Source organism: Dromaius novaehollandiae, chromosome 1 (assembly GCF_036370855.1).
Source record: "Dromaius novaehollandiae isolate bDroNov1 chromosome 1, bDroNov1.hap1, whole genome shotgun sequence".
NCBI classification, from domain to species: domain Eukaryota; kingdom Metazoa; phylum Chordata; class Aves; order Casuariiformes; family Dromaiidae; genus Dromaius; species Dromaius novaehollandiae.
This window is the reverse complement of record NC_088098.1, coordinates 115477892-115496394: the sequence shown is the minus strand read 5'-3', so window position 1 is coordinate 115496394 and position 18503 is coordinate 115477892. Positions and strand designations below refer to the sequence as shown.

General features: G+C 37.6%; 1 long non-coding RNA gene across 1 annotated transcript in view; it reads left to right on the top strand.

Moving 5' to 3' along the window:
• The first annotated feature begins 10725 nt into the window (after positions 1-10725).
• LOC135329348 (uncharacterized) overlaps positions 10726-18503 on the top strand; it is a 197723-nt gene continuing 189945 nt past the window's right edge. Inside the window, exon 1 of the long non-coding RNA XR_010390764.1 lies at positions 10726-10868. This is a non-coding gene — a long non-coding RNA (uncharacterized LOC135329348). The remainder of the gene's footprint in view (positions 10869-18503) is intronic.

Sequence of the window (18503 nt, the reverse complement as noted above, 5' to 3'; positions counted from 1 at the left end):
AAAATACTTAATGATGTTCAAACTGTGTTAAACACTTGGGCTAATTTGATTGAACTCAGGACGAATGAAGATTTTTGGAACAGACGCAACAAGTCTGATAAAACATGCAAGAGGAGATGGTTTAGAGCAAGCATTCTCCTACCAGCTTTATTATTTATGTAAAGAATGGATGGGATTTCTGAAGATGGTGTGAATGCTGTAACAGCTCAAGACAGATTTTAAATGACAGCAGTCTCTGCAAATAGCATATTAATGAAAAATTTGCATATCTATCTCCAAAAAGGCAACACAGGCATTAAAGCTGTTGTTGCTTCTGGTTAAGAACTGGGAAATTAAGTTGAAATAAGACAGAGAAATTAGGATTTATCATGAATATGAATCATGAAAGAGACTTTGGAGGGAAGTGCTCAGGGTGACATAATGGGAGACAAGTGTTCAGGTTGACGCCTTTTCTCCCTCCAAGCTGCCTTTGAAGCCAGGATCAAAAAAGAGTCAGAGTGATTGTATGAAATCTGTGTCTGCTGCTTTTATAACAAAAGCATTAGAGGAATTCTAGAGCAGCTAAGAAGGGACAATTTGGTATAGCATTGCTTTTTATGTTTTATTTGTAATCTCTTTTCCAATCATGAAAACAAAACCCTAATCTTAAGGGGGCTTAGAGGTTGTTTTTATAACCAAATCTTTATCATTTCGCCTCTCTGAATTTCAGAAAAGATATAGCATGAAACTTTTAGGTCTGTTTAGAACTGTTTTCTGATAAAAGTCAGGTTTGGGTGCAAATCTTATGTCAAAGTCTGTGAAAGCAAAAAAATATTCACTGAAACTAATGTTTCCCATAGCACTTTTAATTTCATGTTCTAATTCTGAGAGTGAATCTCTCCTTCATACATCTTCTAGCATTCTGCTGCTCCTTGGCATTTCAGTGAAACAAAAATAAAAAGAAAATTTCTTTGTGGAACAAATTTTTCCTCAATTCCTGTTTGACTAACAACCTTTTTCAGTTGTATAGTATGCTGAAGCATAGGTTTCTTTTTTGAATCTTTCAGTCTAAGCAGTATGTTTTCTAGAGCATTGATACATTACTGTGACAGAGACATGCAAAGTACTTTTTGAGAAGCACGTAATTACTCAGTAGAAATGTTTATGTATGCTTGTCAGAGAAAAAATATTCTTCTATGCTGATTAATTAGACGTCACTTTAGTATCCTGTAGCAAACCAGTAATGGCTTATGAATGTTGAAGAGGAAATGCCTATCTAAATAGCAGCTCATGATTGTATTAAAGTCTTCTCCCAGATTCAGTCACTTAATACATCAAAGATAAAGTTTAAAATGGGTTTCATTTATTTGCAATGTTTAGTTGTAGACCCCTAAGTATTAAGACCAGTTTAAGAAATACATGTAGTCAAATTGCGTGGGTGAAGACATAGCATTTTACCTCCAGTAGTACAAAATCTTTACTTTTGATCTTAGTGTGCTTATTTGTCTGTTCAGTGATCTGTGGATGACACCGTGAAACCATGCAGTACCGTCCATGTCGATCCCCTGAAAGCTGACCCCTTTGTTACACTGGGTAAGGCCCTTTTGCAGGTTCCACTGAGGCATAGGAAAGTATTTTATACTCATAGCAGAAGACTTTGACTCAGATCACAGGCTGAAGTATGTTTACAGAAGGTGGCTAGGAAGCCATGCTTTAAAGAAAGTAATCGTAGGTAATACGTGATCTGAAAGATACACAAAGAGCATAATTTTTGTGATTTTTTGTTATGGGCAATCAGCAGCTCTTCTCTGTACCTACTAATCCAACAGTAGCCAGTAGTCCTCTGCAGGGACTAGTAGCACAAGTCAGATGGGGAGGGTACTTTTAATAATCTTAGCAATCATCTTAAGAGTCTTTACAGGTGAGGAAAGGCCCCATTTTTTCCTACAATAATCTTCCTTCAAAGAAAGAGTTTGTTTCCCTCCACTTGGGGCAAGTTGGCTCAAATTCTGGAACATGTGGATTTTATAGTTTACATAATCCACATGTGTCTTCCTGTGAGCACAGGGTAGAATAATATCTTTTATTTTGTTTGTCTGACAAACAACCAACACTGAAAACCCTGAAACAAAATTAGAGTCTTCAGCTTTGTTTCTTGCTTGTGTAATCACTTCTTATTAACTTCAGTGAGCAGGCAGCACTAATTTTAGGCCGACTTTTTCAGTACATTCCAAACAGGCAGAAACATATTCTTTTAAGAGGAGAACATAATCTTTAAAAAAGAAAAATGACACAAAAGCTTAAAAGAGAAATCAGATTGTGTTAATGTATTTGTGATGATTTGGAGCCATTTGGCTTGGCTGCTGACCTCTATGGCTGCTGGAACCAAATGGGCTAGCTGTATGTGAATTAAGGCTTGTAATCTTACTGTTTGCACCTTTTTGTCAACTAGTTCTTGTCTAAGTCTCTCCACTACAGAAAGTATCTAGTGCTTTCTCAGGTGGGGATGGCCCTGCACTCTTGTGATCTGTACTTGGTTCAACTAAATCCCTGACCCAATGATTATGTACAGTTAGTCTGTAGCTTATACTTGGCTGTGTATCCATATAAATATGTATATCCCTATCATCCAAATCTGATGATGTAGGGGTAGTCATCATTTCTAATACTGAATTGTTAGTCCTTAGAGACAACATAACTTTGGGAGTAATACACAGTAGGTTCTTCTCCTGCCAGGTTTTAAAATTTCTGAATATTGATGAAAACATTGGTAATACTTTTTTTGTGAAAAATATATCCAATTTTTCAACTATAACTTCTAAAACTGTGCACATCTCTTTTTCAATGATTATCTCTCTCTTTTTTTTTTTAGATTATGACCATTAAAAAGATGATACTGTAGGAGATGCCTCTGTTCCTTGTTTTTTCTTTTGCCATTTATGTGATGTAGAAAGACAGTTTACAACTAATTTATTGGCATTAAATAGGAATAGTAATAAATGGTTTATTCTGAAGCAGTGTTGACTTTTCTTAATAGGTTACAGAAATACCTGGGACTCTTTTGCTTAGATAATCCAGTGCAGCGCATGAGAAATACTTTTTTGTAGCCATATTTAAAAGTCTAAGGCAGTTGTCACAGCTAACTAGCACTGAGGTGTTTAGAAGCATTCAAGGAGGAAAAACAGACATATACTTTTGAAGAAATGAAATCGGGATGCAAACTGCTGATCACTTCTTAAATCCACCTATGTTGCAAAAGTAGTCTAATTGCAAAGGCTCAATCATAGCATCACTTTATCATGACTTGTAGCCAACTCTAGCTGTTGCAGCTGGAAAGGAATGAATTACCTTGGGTTTTTCTTTTATGTACAATTTGCATATCATAACTAAACATAGGGAGGGAGAGAGAGAGGAACAACAAAGGGAACAATAAGGATTTTGTCTGAGGCCAGGTCAACACTTGCCCTAGATAATGGTTGACAACTGAATTGCTTATAATGTGTTACCTACCAGCACCGGCTGGTTTTCATCATGATGGTAAAGGAAAACATTTCACACAATAAGCATTGATCCCCTTGTTATAACTTGAAAGCTGCACAACTGCGTTTCATTCCAGGAGAATATGAGTGAAAAATCAACCATTTTAAGACTGTGGCAACCCTTTGGCATTGTGTGCATTACTTTCAGTAATATAGATGTAATAACATATGAACTCAGGGCAGGAAGACATTTTGTACTCCTTTTAATAAGAAACCTAAACCTGTGAATAAAACTTGCTTAGCAGAACCCCATAGAATTTCCTTGACTGGGTTTATTTTGGCTTCTCCACTGTTGCAGATGTTCATTATTACTCAAGGAAAACACTGTAAATTTAGAAGATGGTTTAAGTGAGGAAGAGGAGAAATCGGAATAAAATTTATAAGTTTTTTTTATATGTGACCTGATCATCAGCTCTAGAAAGCATGTGAGCAACCTGCTGTGATCTGGTTTCCTCTTGGGAAAACAGTGACGTAAATCCACTTACTCCTAATAGGAGCTGTTGAGATTATTGAGTGATTTGGCTAATGGGCAAATGAAAGGGGGCACAACAAGGTGAAAAAAAACTTTTAAAGGATGTTTTCAGGTTTGAAGGAGATAAGATGGGTTTTGTGGCTCTTTTATCACTTTCTCATGCCAGGATACCTTAGATGTGTTCGCAGGAATTTGTCCCTTGCAGTTTCAGTCACTGTATTCACACGGGAATTTTAGCTGACCTTGTCAACTCTGACAGCAGTGCGTTAGATAGTACAGAGACCCTTCAGTAAAATCTCCTTAGGTTTTAAGAGCCCTATTAATAGATCTGTGGCATCTAACCAAACTTTAGTACTGGAGGTGTGAGGTTTTTCACTATTCTAAGATTTTGCTTGCATATGTTAGGACTGTACAATGAAGCCTTGAATCTCATAAGATAACGGACACATAATCCCCAGTGCTTAAACAGTACTTGGCTTTGCTTCTACTTCAGCAGGTTCTTCGTTCATTCCAAAATATTTTATTGTTAGATCTTTTTTCAAGCTGTTCTATTGGTGTTGGAATTTAAAATTCAAATTATAAATCAGTTGTATGTTTTCCAATACCTTTGTGTGTGTATGTGTGTGTATACGTGTGTGTGTGTGTGTATACGTGTGTGTATGTCTGCTTACAAATGTATATCTGACTAGTATTGCTCTGCTTTGAATCATTCATACATTATCAGGGAATTTGCTTGCTAATCAGCATTTGTGGTCTTAATGGACCTTTTACTCTTCAGAAAGAGGAGAGGCTGAATTTTTAATGCAGTTCAGTAGCTACAATGCTTAGTATTGTCTCTCTAATGTAGCTATTAATTATTAATATTATTAAAAATATTAATTATTAATTAATAAGTGAGGCAAAAAAATTCCAAATACTGAGTCTCTATTGAGCTAGATAGGTATAAATATGTACAGAAGACACAGAAGCCCACTAACAATATAATAAAAACTCCCATGAGCTGGTCTATTTCTCATCCATTTCTTATCTGTAGCTTGTGACTCAGTGTCATCCTAGCTCACCAACAGAGTGGGAGAAAAAAGCTGTAGATGTAAAAAAGGTTGTAAACATATGATGTCTTCGAGGGTTTTGTGAAAAGGAAAGAAAAATAAAATCATAATGGGAAAGAAAGATGAACATTTTGCAGAAAAAACATAGAACCATATATATTTCTATTAGTAATTATGCTTCCTAGTTTCTTTTGAAAACATGTGCTTTCTTTTTATTGGAAGGGAAACAGAATAAAAATGAATTCTGAAATAGAGGATTGTAAGATTGGATTCAGCCATAAAATAATACATATGCAATAGCAAACTATTTCTCGAAAAAAAGGGTTTGAAAGAATGGTCAGGTAGAATTTTATAGTATTAAGGAAAATTATTGTCTGATTTCCTTTATTTTTTCTCTTGTTCATTTGGCATAACAGGAAGCTTCACCTATCAGTTAAAATGTTCTACAGATCTCTTTATTAAAATTTCATTTTTTAACATGCCAGATAATTATCATGAATATTTTTGTTGTGGTATCCTGCAGAAAAGAAAATTCTTTGAATTTCCAAAGTTCTTGTCCAGGAAATCTGAGAAACTCTCTGGACACATCAGTAAGAGAAAGACAAGCCAAAAAAATGTGAGAACAGAGGTTGTACAGCAACTGGTAGGACTAAGGAAGGAACAGAAGACCTTTGCTTCTTGAGAGAAGAACCTTAGCAGAATCTGCTCATAAAATCAAGAATTTATAGTTTTAAAAGCAGTTTTAAAACCACAAACTCACTCTATGCTGACACTTGTACCTTGGTATGCATCTGAAAACTTAAATGATGTGGTCTTAGATTTATCCATCTAAGGACACTGGCCTTCATTCATACCCCTTAAGTCCTCCTTCTTACACAACTATTTATCAGTCAACACTCCAGCAGAATGAAAAGGTACCTTACCCAAGACTCAAACTCTCTTCGTGCTTAGGAAATGGTATTTTGTTAGCAGGTAGGGAAGAAGAAACATGGCTAGAACTGACATTCTGTTGTTTGCTTTGTGATATAACAATAGTTTGGAAAATAGTAAAATTTGTAGGTACTGTGGAATAACCAGAGATTATACATACAATGACATTAATATTAGTTTTCTTTCCTTTTTTTCTTAACCATTTATGTCAATGAAGATTTTTGCTTTCAGTGACCACAGTAGCTTCACCACAATATTGTGTTTTTAACTAATAATATAATTTCTTTGATGTGAGCCAAGGAAAATATAAGAAGTAAGAGGAAGAATCTTAGAATTATCTTTTTCTACACATTTTCTGGACAACTTGCATGGGTTTTAGAGCTTATTGCTTTGTAAAAAAAAAGAAAAAAGATAGGCAGGTGGAGTAAATTTAAGCTACTAAATCAAAGCAAATGTACCAGCAGGTGGTCGACTTTTGCAAGTATGAGAGCTGGAAGAAGAACAAAAGGTTCCATTTTCTTTAAAAAGGTTACCTTGGATTAGACATGTAGAAGAAAAATGTGGAAAGCCAAAGGGGTTTTCTTTAATGAAATTAAGAACTCAAATTTTAATGTCACATCTGAAATGGGTCTTACTCATGGAGTCAGTCAGTGCATAACCTTTTCCAGCAGTCATGATTCCACAAGTCTCTTTATTAAAGATGAAGACAAATCCCCAAACTGATCTCTGTAAGATATTATATCAATATTGTATAGCAATATAATGAAGACAAAGAAATTGACCAATATAGGCATTGTATACATAAATAATTATAAGGTGTTTAGTAATACCATATGCCTTCATAATTCAAGTATATTCATGGTCTTAATCTTAAGCCACCCACAAATTACTGGTCTCTGGTATGACTCCATTTTATCAAATGAGTTATTGCTTTCATATCATTTTTTTACCAAGTAAAAGACCATATAAATAAAAGCCCCTCCTTTTTCCTTTTTTTATTTTTTAAGTAAGAAAACATTTGTTAAACTAGTAAGTGCCACAGATTTTTTGACCTGTAAAATTGCTTTATGTGTTTGCAAAATGGTACTTTCCATTGGCAGCCTCAATACAGACAGACAGTCTAAGAGCAAGGGCACCCCATTCTTCTCAAATGTCAGAATAAACCAACAGAGAATATTCTGGGAATATTTAATGAAAAATATGTGCTTTTTAACGGAATGAAAATTTAATGAAACAGTGTTTGTTTCCCTTATTTTTTTCCATGTGCTCCTCCCTGCCCCAAACTGGAACTTTGAAACAGAGGCACACTCAGTAAACTCACTGATAACATTTATCTGAAAGAAAATTATATATCCAGTCATCTTAAATTTTGCATACAATTCTTAAGTCAGCATTGACAAAACTTTTTACCTACCTTAGAAATAGGAAAGTGAAGGGCATAGAGAATAGTTTTCATCATGGTCACTTACTAGCCTAGTTTTTTGAAGTGTTTTGAAAATATTCTCCCAGGATTTTGAGCCATGAGTGTTTCTCTAGCTTTAAAAAGATGTTTGTCTAAATCTTATGTCATCCCATAGCTGAGAGTTGCTCTTGGATTCTTCACTGGCGCCAGCTGATATGGAGGGTTCCTGAAAATAACATTATAATCCCTTCTGCTAGAAGGACATCCCAACCTGGTGGACAATGGCCCAACACTAAGTTACCTGCATCTTTATTGCCTGCTTTCTTCCAGGCCATATTCTTGACCATGAAAGTATTAGTCCTGATCTTACCTTCCTATGTAAGTGATCCAAAAAGTACTAAGTCACAATCGAGATATTGATCCTTTCTCCTAAGGAACTCATAGATATCTGAAATATTTCTATAGCCTTAGAATGATAGTTCTACAGTATTTGCTCACAAGCTACAGTATGAAGCATCATACTAAAACAGGAAGGTTTATCATACTACCATTATAGAACTCACTATCTTTTGCTTTGATACTAGAAATCAAGTCATCAACTTTGCATTCTTCAGCAAGTACACATACAGAATACATACATTAAAAAGTCTAGTCTATCAGTATATTGCTATGTGCACATACAGTGCTATCCCTGGGGAGAGAATGAGGGAGTAAATTATACAAGACAGCTGTTAATGATTTATTGGAAAGTTGATGAAGTCATATATAATAGAAGTCTTGCAGAGGCTTCATGAAATATTGGTAAAGTTTGAATGAATTATCAGCAAGTGTAAAGACTGGAGGCACTGGCTGAGGTGAAGTGACTGGTAAATTGGTAAATGATAGAAAATGTGCAAAGTTCTTGTACAAACCCCGACATCTGAATTGAGTCCCACTGAGAGTAAGAACCCTGCACGGATCTGTGCTGTGAAACTGGTGTGTGTGTCTCTGTGCGCATGAACTGTAACACCCATTAATTTGATATGATTGCTTCTCTTTTGCTGTCAGGTACACTCTGGAAGATTCATCTCATCTAGATTTATCCTTTGACAAAGTGGTCTAATAAAACATATTACCTCCAGCTACCAACTTTGCTGTGTCTATGTTCTTAAAACAGCACAGCCACAGCTACTCTGCTGCTACTCAGATGTACTTATTAAGGCCTCCACTGTAGTCAGCAGTCCAAGAGAGAAATATGTATAAATGGTAATTCATCCCATCAGAAGATAAATATCTGCTAAGGGAAATGAGTCACCCTCTGGAGATGCTGCCCTCTTTCTCCTGCTGTAAAGGAGCCTGGGCAGCTGCCTAACATCTGGAACGCTAGCACTAGGTGTGATGTACCCTCCCACAGGAGACCCACATAGAGGGCCAAGCAAAAGTCAGATCAAATTAACAGGAAGACCTAGTATTCAGAACAGGACAGTGAGGCTGGAATTTCAGGTCATGTGCCACAGCTTTCTGAGCAACTTCTGGAATAATAATAGTCACTAACCTGCAAAATATGCAAGACCCACCTAGTCTCCTTGTTTTTTCTTATCAATCAAAGTAGAAAACATTTTGCTGACAAAAAGCCTTGTGGAGGAGGCTAATGAGCTGTACCACCTCTAACACATTTTTCCTTTTTCTCTTGCTGAGGTATTAATTATAAATATTTTAAAATAACTTAAGACATTTTGGAAACTGCCCTCCCAAATAGATTCTCTTAAAAAAATAAAAGGATTTAGAAAAGTTGGAACAAGTAATTGTGTGTCTTTTGATCAGAAATACATGGGTATAGTTCATCTGAAGATAGGAAAGAGCAATACATAATTATGGGCTCTCGTGTCCCAGGTTGATCCTGCATCTTTCTATGCTTTCTATGTATTTGTTTTCTTCACTCACAAGTCCCATAGTTTTCAGTAGATGTTACAGTACTATTAGTTATCACAGAAAAGAAGCTATGCACTTTCACTTTGTTTCTATATTTCTACACCAAATGCTACGTTTATTGTTAATGATATACGTTTGCTATATGAAACAATTGTGTAATGGCACATATTTCTATTTGCTTAGATTGTTAGTCCAGAAAAACTGCATATAATGAAAGCATATAGAGAATTGAATATGTTTTATGTGCATCATTGGGAGTAAATCCCTGAGGTGAAAGGCTTCATTTTTCCATATGTCAGGCTATAGTCACTGAGAATACTGACAGTAATCGATTTGCTCCTAGTCAGAAAGAAATCAGTTAAGACTTGAAAAAATTGATTATGACACAAAAGAATACAAAAGCATACAAATATGACATGCAAAGCAAGATGACATCATACTATGCACTCATTTTCCTGACTGTTGTATGTCTGAGACTGTAAATCAGTGGCATTCTTTCTTTTTTGTTTCTCAATCTTTTTATGAAGATGAGTTATTTTTAGGGCAGTGGTAGAGATTAAATCTTTGAAAATCTTACTGTTGGTTTCTAGAATTCTGCAGGTATATTTTGGGATTTTGACCTGCCCTTGTATTCATTAATGAAAATAAATTTGACAGCTTAATGAACCACGAAACATAGCTTAAAATTCTGGATGGCTGGAACAGGCATAGTAGTTAATATTTTACTGCACAGCATGTTATCCCTGTTCAGTCTTGTTTAGCTTTCTTCAGCTGTTACAGTTCAGAGAAACTTAGTAAATTAATCATACTGATTAGAATAATGAGTTGTCATTATTCATTATTTGTTCAGTTCTTGTTTGGTCTTAGTGTCATCCACATTCTTATCATCCTTTTAGTGCTATTTGCACTGAATTTTTTTTCAAAGTAACACAAAGTGATGTCTCTAGATCTCCAGTAAGAAAAATCCATTTGCTATAGATGGGCATAACTTCTTTTATAAATCGCTTATAAAGGATTTGGAAATTTGTATGGAAAGGGAAAGAAAATTGAAGGACTGCATTTTCTCCCTGTGTGTTGTTCAGCAGTAGCAGTACAGGCCCAGGTACTGTGATTCTATATAATACATTGGTGAAGGTAAATTTGGTTAAACCTTTAACGCGTATCTAACCTGTCACATTTACCACAGCCCTGTGTAATTGTGTGCTCTTCTGCACAGTCCAGATTAGCTTGTATCATCCGCAGGTTGAAATCACATGCCAAAGGTTCCTTGTATCCTGCCAACCCCCCCTCCACTTCACCCTCTCCATTTTCCCTGTCCCCTTCACCACCCACGTCAAGGGCTTTGAGCGTTTCCCTTTCTTTTTCTACTATCCCATCTTCCCCCCTTTTCCCCTCCTTTTTTCCTGTCTTACAGTTTCTTTTTTTTCTTGTGCCAGGCCTGTTATCTCCTCCTTCCAGACGTTCTTCGTGCCCCATGTGTCACACATTCTTCATGTACGTTCCTGTTTCCCTGCTGCCATTTCCACCTCTAAAACAGCCACTACTGACTGTCACTGCTGGTGAGGACAAGTCAGTCGTGTTATTAGGTAAGAGATGTCACCTATATTTCTAGGAGGCAGTTCGTGTTCCCCATGTTTCTGAAGCAATGGACTTGAGAGAAAAGGAACAAAAAATAAAATGATGAGTGTGAATAATGGGCTGAACTTGCCTGTCAGGAATGGGTATGTGAGAAACTGAAAATTGAGGTAGCATTCAGGAAGGTAGGGATTGCTTATAGTGAGCATCCTAACAACGTTGCAAAGTATCACTCTCCAGTGTCAGTGATTATTTGTACTGGCCGTCATAGAGGAACACAGAAGAAATACTATACCAGTGTTGGTTAGCAGTATTTCTGCTCAGTGTATCCTGGGACAGGCCGTGAAATCCAGTGTTTCTGAAAAGCGCTGCTGTGAATATCTCAGGGAGTCTGTGCTGGTGACATATCCAGGATGTGCAGGATGTGTCAGACTTCCTGGGCTTGTTCTGAATAGTGGTCGTATGCACAGATTCCTAGCATTTTTGCTGTTCATATTTCTTGACAGAGAAAGGCAGTTTCCTAACCACTACAGAATAACCTGTCCGTACCTGAAATGGGAAGTGGCTTCAGGCTCCTTAGCAGTGTAGGAGATACTGATTTTGCTGCCACATGAAGGACAGAGACGTGGCTACTCTGGCCACAGAAAAGGAAGGAATTTGGATGGAAAGCCTTGGTGGGCCAGGCTTGCTGCTTCTGCTGCCTCCAGCAGGAAGCAGGAGCTTGGGCTTTGACTTCTGGAGGGGATGACTTTTAGCAGGAGCTGTCAACCAATATGCCTTACGTGCTTCAGCAGTGGGAGCAGCAACTGCAACCTGCCTGGCTTTTCAGGGCATTGCACTGTAATGGCCACTTGATCTCTGTGAAACAGCCTTAAATCCTCCTGTTTTGCCTGTCTTAGTAACAGCCTTATTTAACACATTTTCTCAGTCCCATCATGAGTTAGAGCTCGGTTTATACTGTGTAACATAATAGTTTATTTATTATTAGATCTTTTGAAATATTTCCTACTGTATTAATGTCATGGTTTACATCCAATTAGCTCTTAGTGCTTATATTATCCTGTAGAGCTTGGTTTCACAGATTGTCTAGAGAAAAAATATTTTATCAGCTTATGATTTACAGCTCGTTCATATTTCTGAGTGTTCTTTCTACTGTTGTACTTTGTAGGGTGTATGAGCAAAAGAGATAGTGCTAGAGAGTAGGAAGCAGGTCCACAAGAGAGAATTATAACACTGGGAAAGGGGCATACAATATCAGAAGGTTCAAAATACTGTTTTTTCTCCTGTGTTAAACACCATTCTGGTCTTTGGCCACAGCATATCTGAAGCATACTATCCTAAAACAGTCAGAAAAATTGGTATTATTTGAACTATTTATAAAAATGTTTAGTGTTCTGTATTGTTTGTACTTTTTTGGTATTGTTATAATAGGTTTAAATTGTATGCCCAGGGATCTACCAAATACTGTGTAGTTCGCTAGTATGTAATGCAATATGTATCTAATACATAGTTCTTGTGGCGCTCTGCATACCACCCACTGGTATTTTTTTAATTGTTTCCCGAAGGAATCACACTATATGCACGTGTTTAGACATTGTTAGCATTTTGATGAGTTTAATGTTATAGAACAGGGGGCAGCCTGTGGCTTCTGAGTTGTATGTGGCTTGCGAGCAATTCCAGCATGGCTCTTACAGCGAGTCTGTGTGACTAACAGACCACTGCAAAGCTGTGCTGGTGCATGAGGCTATTAGGCAATCCTGATTCCTGGCTGCAGAAGACAATGAATCAGCAGACATGGCTGAAGGTGACAGTGACAAATAGCCCTGCGTCTCTGCTGCATAGTCGGCATAGCCAAGTCTCATTTCTCAGTTCAGTGATGAAACTAGGAGGGTTCCCTCCAGAGAACCACTTTGACAGCAGTGTGTCTTCATCTTTTCAAAGCCTATGGAGTGAGTCTTCTGGCTTTCAGACACATAAAGATATGATCTCTGGCCCAGGGGCAAGAAGGTTGATTGCTCTTGCTTAAAGGAATATTTATTTATTGTAAAACCTCCAGCCACTTGGGACTCCTCCTGAGGCCCTGGCTTGTAGGTGTTTCATTCTTTAAACCTTATACTATGATAAAATTCAGAATTATCTGAGTGAGTAAATGTTTCACCAACAATTCTGAAAGTAGGAATTATTGAAAATTGCATGACAAGGCACTCAACCAAGATCAGTGCTCAGCTGTGCTAGGCATCACACAGCCTGATATTAGGATGAGATGGTGTTCAGGCTATTATTTGGGTTATAATTTTCTCTACAGAAAGGATTATAATTCACTGCAAACACCAATTTTAGAGAGTGGGAACTACTCCTAACACTAAATTTGCCCCTACTTCAGTTTGAATTAATAACACTGGCCTCTCTGCATTTTTGGAGGAAGTTGCTGTTTGAACTAAATCTCTTTGGCTCATCAGAGGGAAATATTTGAAAAAAATATTGCGATAACTTTGAGACCTGGAAATTTAATTGCTTTCATTTTGTACCTTTATACAGATTTTTTCCAGTGCTGGATATATTTGGCTGTGATAGGGACTGTAGAATGAATGACAACTTTGTTTCCATAATTCTGGAAAGAGTCAGATATTGAAAGTTCATTAAAATCTTTTCCTATCTTAGGAGCTCCACTGATACGCAATATGCATGTAGAATTTTGCTCGTAGGCTCAACATAACTCTTTTTGTTTCTATTTCATCATCTCTATTGCTGAATATGTCCTGTTATATTTTGACCAGCTGTCTTCAGGGTGAATGTTCTCAGACTAGTATAGTCTGAGTCAGGCTGGAAAGGATAAATTTTAAGCTGTTGTCTGAGAGTATTTGTCCCTGTTGTCACCTGTCATGGCTCAGCTGCAGAGAATTTACCTCAGCTTTTTGCTGCCATTATGAAGACTCTTGGTTCTCAACTGTTCTGCACTTAGATGCACTGTCAGAGTTCGGCAGGAATTCCTGCAGAGATGGGCTAACACCAAGTCATCTTGAAAGACTTGATTATTTGAATCTGTGTCTCTGAGGTCCCATTCTCACAGAATCAATGGGAGTGATTGGGAACATGGATCCCACTGTGTCAAGGGGGTGGTGTGTTGGTTTCTTCCATGCCATGGACAGATAGATTCCCTCTGCTTTCTAGAAGGCTTTCAAGCATGGAAACTGCATCCCACCTGGTCATGATATACTCATGACCATAGCAAGGCTTACTGAGGAGAGGAGAAGAAGGTATAAAATGGTTGACTAATTTTTGGTTGAGGGAAGTTAAGCTTACACCTGACAGCTGCTTTCATATCACATTGTTAATACAAAGGCCACAGAGAGTCTGAGCAATACTTTGTTGTCCTTGAAACACTTTACAACCTTGTCCCTATGCTAGAGATTTGCATAGACACAACTGGTGTAATGCTCCGTTCAGTGAGCTTAGTAAGCCAGTCTAGAAATAGGGGACCTAGGAGTTGGGGACTAGAAATGGGGGACCTGCTGCCCTGGCTCTTGAATGTCTCCTTGAAGATGTGCTATTCCTGCAAGGAGCAGCAGGGACAGGCATGGGAAGGAGAGCATGGCGATGGTGTAATTCCACAGAGAGAGCAGCTTTCAGGTTTTCATGAACTGAAGTGAACACTGTTACTGCTGGCAGCCAAAGGGCAGAAGGAGATTTGGAAAAGGGACTGCTGTAGTTTGTTCCATTCATTATGCCCAGTTCTTTCCAGTCAGTTGGTTATCCATTAGCTCAGGAAGTTCAAAAATCACCTGGAGGTATCCCAGGTTTTTTAGTGCACATCTAGAAGATGCATCTCCCTGTTGCTCTTGTGACTCTCTCTCCTTCCATTTGTCATCTTTCTCATTAGAGAAGAGCTTACTTGTTAGTCACTTTGCCAACTCTGAGATTTACAGAAGCTGGAGAGAGTATTTCAGGTAGGGAGGGAAGCGACTGCACTGACCACAAACTCTCTTGTTTTACTCTTCAAGTAAATGTATTAAAGGTAGTGATGTATCAATGCAATGCAATAAAAATGTTATACAGATGTTAGTGCAGAGAAGTAAAATGCATAACATAAAAATGAAACAAATGAAATAGCTACTGGAACTCTACAGTGTCTTAAAAATGCTGCTGCAGACACCCGTACAGTCTAATAGCATGTAGTACATCACAATTACATGGCTTGCCAGATAAACCAGACAATTTGGAGATCTCCTGTCCCGTTTTTTAATGCTAGACTACAAAACTGGAGGATAGGGTGAGGGAAGCTGAAGCCCCTCAGGATTAGCTTATTTGATTTATAGTAACTTCAATTCTTTTTTCAGTTGTCATCCCTTTAACTTTAATGGAAGAAAGAAAATTCTCCATTTCTTTGAGGTTACTGATTCCTGATTTATGGCCTTTATTTGAGAAAGCATCTGCTTCCTTTTTCCTTTTTAATAGATAAGACTTAAGCAGATGTTTAAACAGTTGGGGTTTTTTTGTTTGTGTGGGTTTTTTTTTGTACTGATGAGCTTACGAACTGATGGCTAATGTTATGGGCTAATATTAAGGATACGCTGAATGGCTCTTGCTGTTTGAGCCCCAGCAAGTGGAGGATATGAAGGGAGCAAGGATGCACAGTAATGCCTACTCCTGTTGGAAATAACTTTGCCTTTGCCGAGGAAGGGGGAGCGTGTGAGAAGTGGCTGATATTTTCATATTTTTCAGTCTTACCTTTCAGTGTCTTGTGCTTAGAATTCATAGCTGCCATAAATTATCTGTGCTGTCCTGTTTTATTAAACATGGAGAATCTATGACCATCTTTGTTCAGCTCCTCTGTGCTGTGTCTAGCTAACCCTTTAGTCATCCTCCCGTATATTTTGAGAATAAAAATTCCTGCAGCTGGAACATGTAGTTTTGGCCATGTTCTTGTCCAACAAAGGCTGGAGGAACATAGAGTTCAAATGAATACATAACGTTTTGTTAAACTTCTGGCAACTTTACATGGACAGTCTTTAACAAATGACAAATTGTGCTTGTCAGCATAACAAACTTTGTGCTTCTCATAATGTACAGCACTTCTGAGAGTGACTAGCAGCGTATGCACAGCGCGCGTGCGTGTGCGGAGTTCTGGGGAGCATTAAAAATAAAGTTGTGTGAAGTGAGGCTCAGACTGTTGTTAATGTTTAAACTCTGCCAGCTAGTGTGCAAAAGCAGACCCCGTGATCTCTGGCTAGCTGTGTCAGCACATGGACAGAAAAGGAAGCACAGCCATGCTTAGGTCACCCTGGGCGTGGCGGTGCAAGGGCGAGGGGCACAGCCCTGCGTCCCACCAGCGCTCTGCCCCGGCTGCTCCTGCCGTTTGTCCTCAACCCTCACGGCCAGCCTGCAGAGCGCCGCTGTGTTTGCACGGTCCAGCCTCGCCACAGCACGCAGCACGCAACTCTGATCTCGGCAGCTGTTGTAAACTTTATCTTTGAATTACCAGGGCACCGAGCTTCAAAATGCTGTCAGGGGAGATGATGATAAACCAGGAGGCTTTAAGATGGCCCGTCTGTTGTGAACTGCTCTGCTGAGCTCTTCGCAGGCTTCCGTCCCCCAGAAGACAAATTGATTTGTTTACCGTTTACGTACACCTTAAGTTATATCAATACGTTTAACAGGACGATTTCAAGTACTTTTTATTGCAATTTTTAAAATTTATTTTTTAGCTTTGTGTTCCAACTCTCTTTTTTTAAGAGTCTTAGACAAAAAAAAGGGCTATTTTCAGCTTCCTTTGCTGTCCTGTTTTTTGGTTTGTATTTTGTTTTCTGTTTTTTTTCATCTTAGTTGACAATGAGGGCACTAATGCTCATTCCAGTTTAGGAATACACTTTATCAGTGAAACAATGATGGCTGGCTGTAGAAATGTAGTCAATGTTTTATAGACAAGCATTTCCTGACTATCATTTCTTCTGTAATTTCACAATGACAAAGCAGGGCGGTTAAACAAAGTATTAAAATGGGAAGCATGATCCTCATGTCAATGTAGCAGTAAAAACCTAATCAGTGATACTAAAGTCCTTGAATTTTAAATATTATTATGATCTGATTATTTCTTGCAACACTCAACAGTTAAATTCTATACTTAAACACCGTATCTTCTTTCACTAGCACATAATCTACCAGTCATATGTTTTATGATGATGTGAGCGTGTATCTTACCAGCAAATGTTCTGGCCAACAACAGCATCATTTTTTCATAAATAGGAGGAAAAATATTTTAAAAATAGCTTTAGATAAACCCAACCAGCAGTAAAAGTTTGATTGTTAATACAGAAGAAATATGCAATACAGAAAATGGCTTTTCTGAGTATGTCTGTTGTGAATACCAAAGCATAAACTACCCATAATTTATGTGCGGTACTGAAGGGTGATCTGAAAAACAAAACAGAACAAAACAAGAAAGAGGTATAGAACCAAGTTATGTAATTTTGTAAGGGAGCATTAACATACCTTTCCTTTCTCGTCACAGAAATTCAAAAATGTCAATGTGTTACATGCGGTTTACAGTGACAAGCTGAAGTTAAACTCAAATTTTACTACACAGTCTAACTGTTGGAACAACACCAAATTTTCTTCTCTGATCTTTTTTGAGACTAACCAAAAATGATTGATTTCTGGTCTTTACTTCCAGGTCTGTAATTAATCATGAAAAATATACAGTATGTGTAACCATTAACTACATGCCTATCAGCTCAATTAGCTGCATAGCTTGACTCTTTGGGGATAGTAAATAGCTGAGGCCATGTCATCTGTTGAGCTAGCCCACTTCAGCAATACAAAAAGTCCATCGTTACCATCACAATGGAGAAAAAAACTTGTTCTATTTTAAGAATTCAGGAAATAATTGACTGCTTCAAGTTGAAGTCCTGGGGACTCGTAGCTGAGAAATCACAATCTAATTCTGTGATTAAAATGAGCACAGGACACTAACACAGACTACTCCTATTCCTACTAATTAGTAATGCTATTGAAATGTTGACAGCTTATGCAACTGGGAATGCAAAAAATTGTTTTGCTTTCTCAAAATCCTGTCTCAAAAGAGAACAATTTTAGAGAATTGAATCACCTTTAAAATTTGTTAGTCATTCATTTAATTATTGTTGGTTTTACAAAAATTAATTGCACTGACAGTCTCCATAAAGAGTTATTCAGGCTAGTTAATCAAGAACAAATAAAACAAGAAAAATCATTGGTGGAGGGTTTTTGCAAAACTAATAGGACATAACCATTATATAAAAATGAGTAAAAAATTTACTTTTATCTCTAATACATTTTTTAGAAAATAGACTAAACGTGAAAGCTGAAGGAAACTGAGAATGAATGTTTCAACTGACATGTACTTACAAGATGTAATTTGGACAGGTTAATTATTATTTATTAGCTTGGGCTTCATGATGTGCTAACCATGACAGAGAGGGTTTCTCAGTTTGGACTCAGCACTGCTTTAATGCAGTCTCATAGCTTTGGTCAGTTTGGACTGCAGGCAGAGCAAGTTCTTGTGTAGTAGGAGCCTTGGCACAGTGAGCTGGCATTTATCACAATACAGGAAGGAAGCTGGTTTTCATCTTAATTCCTGGTTTTGCGGCACGGTCCATCATGGACACAGG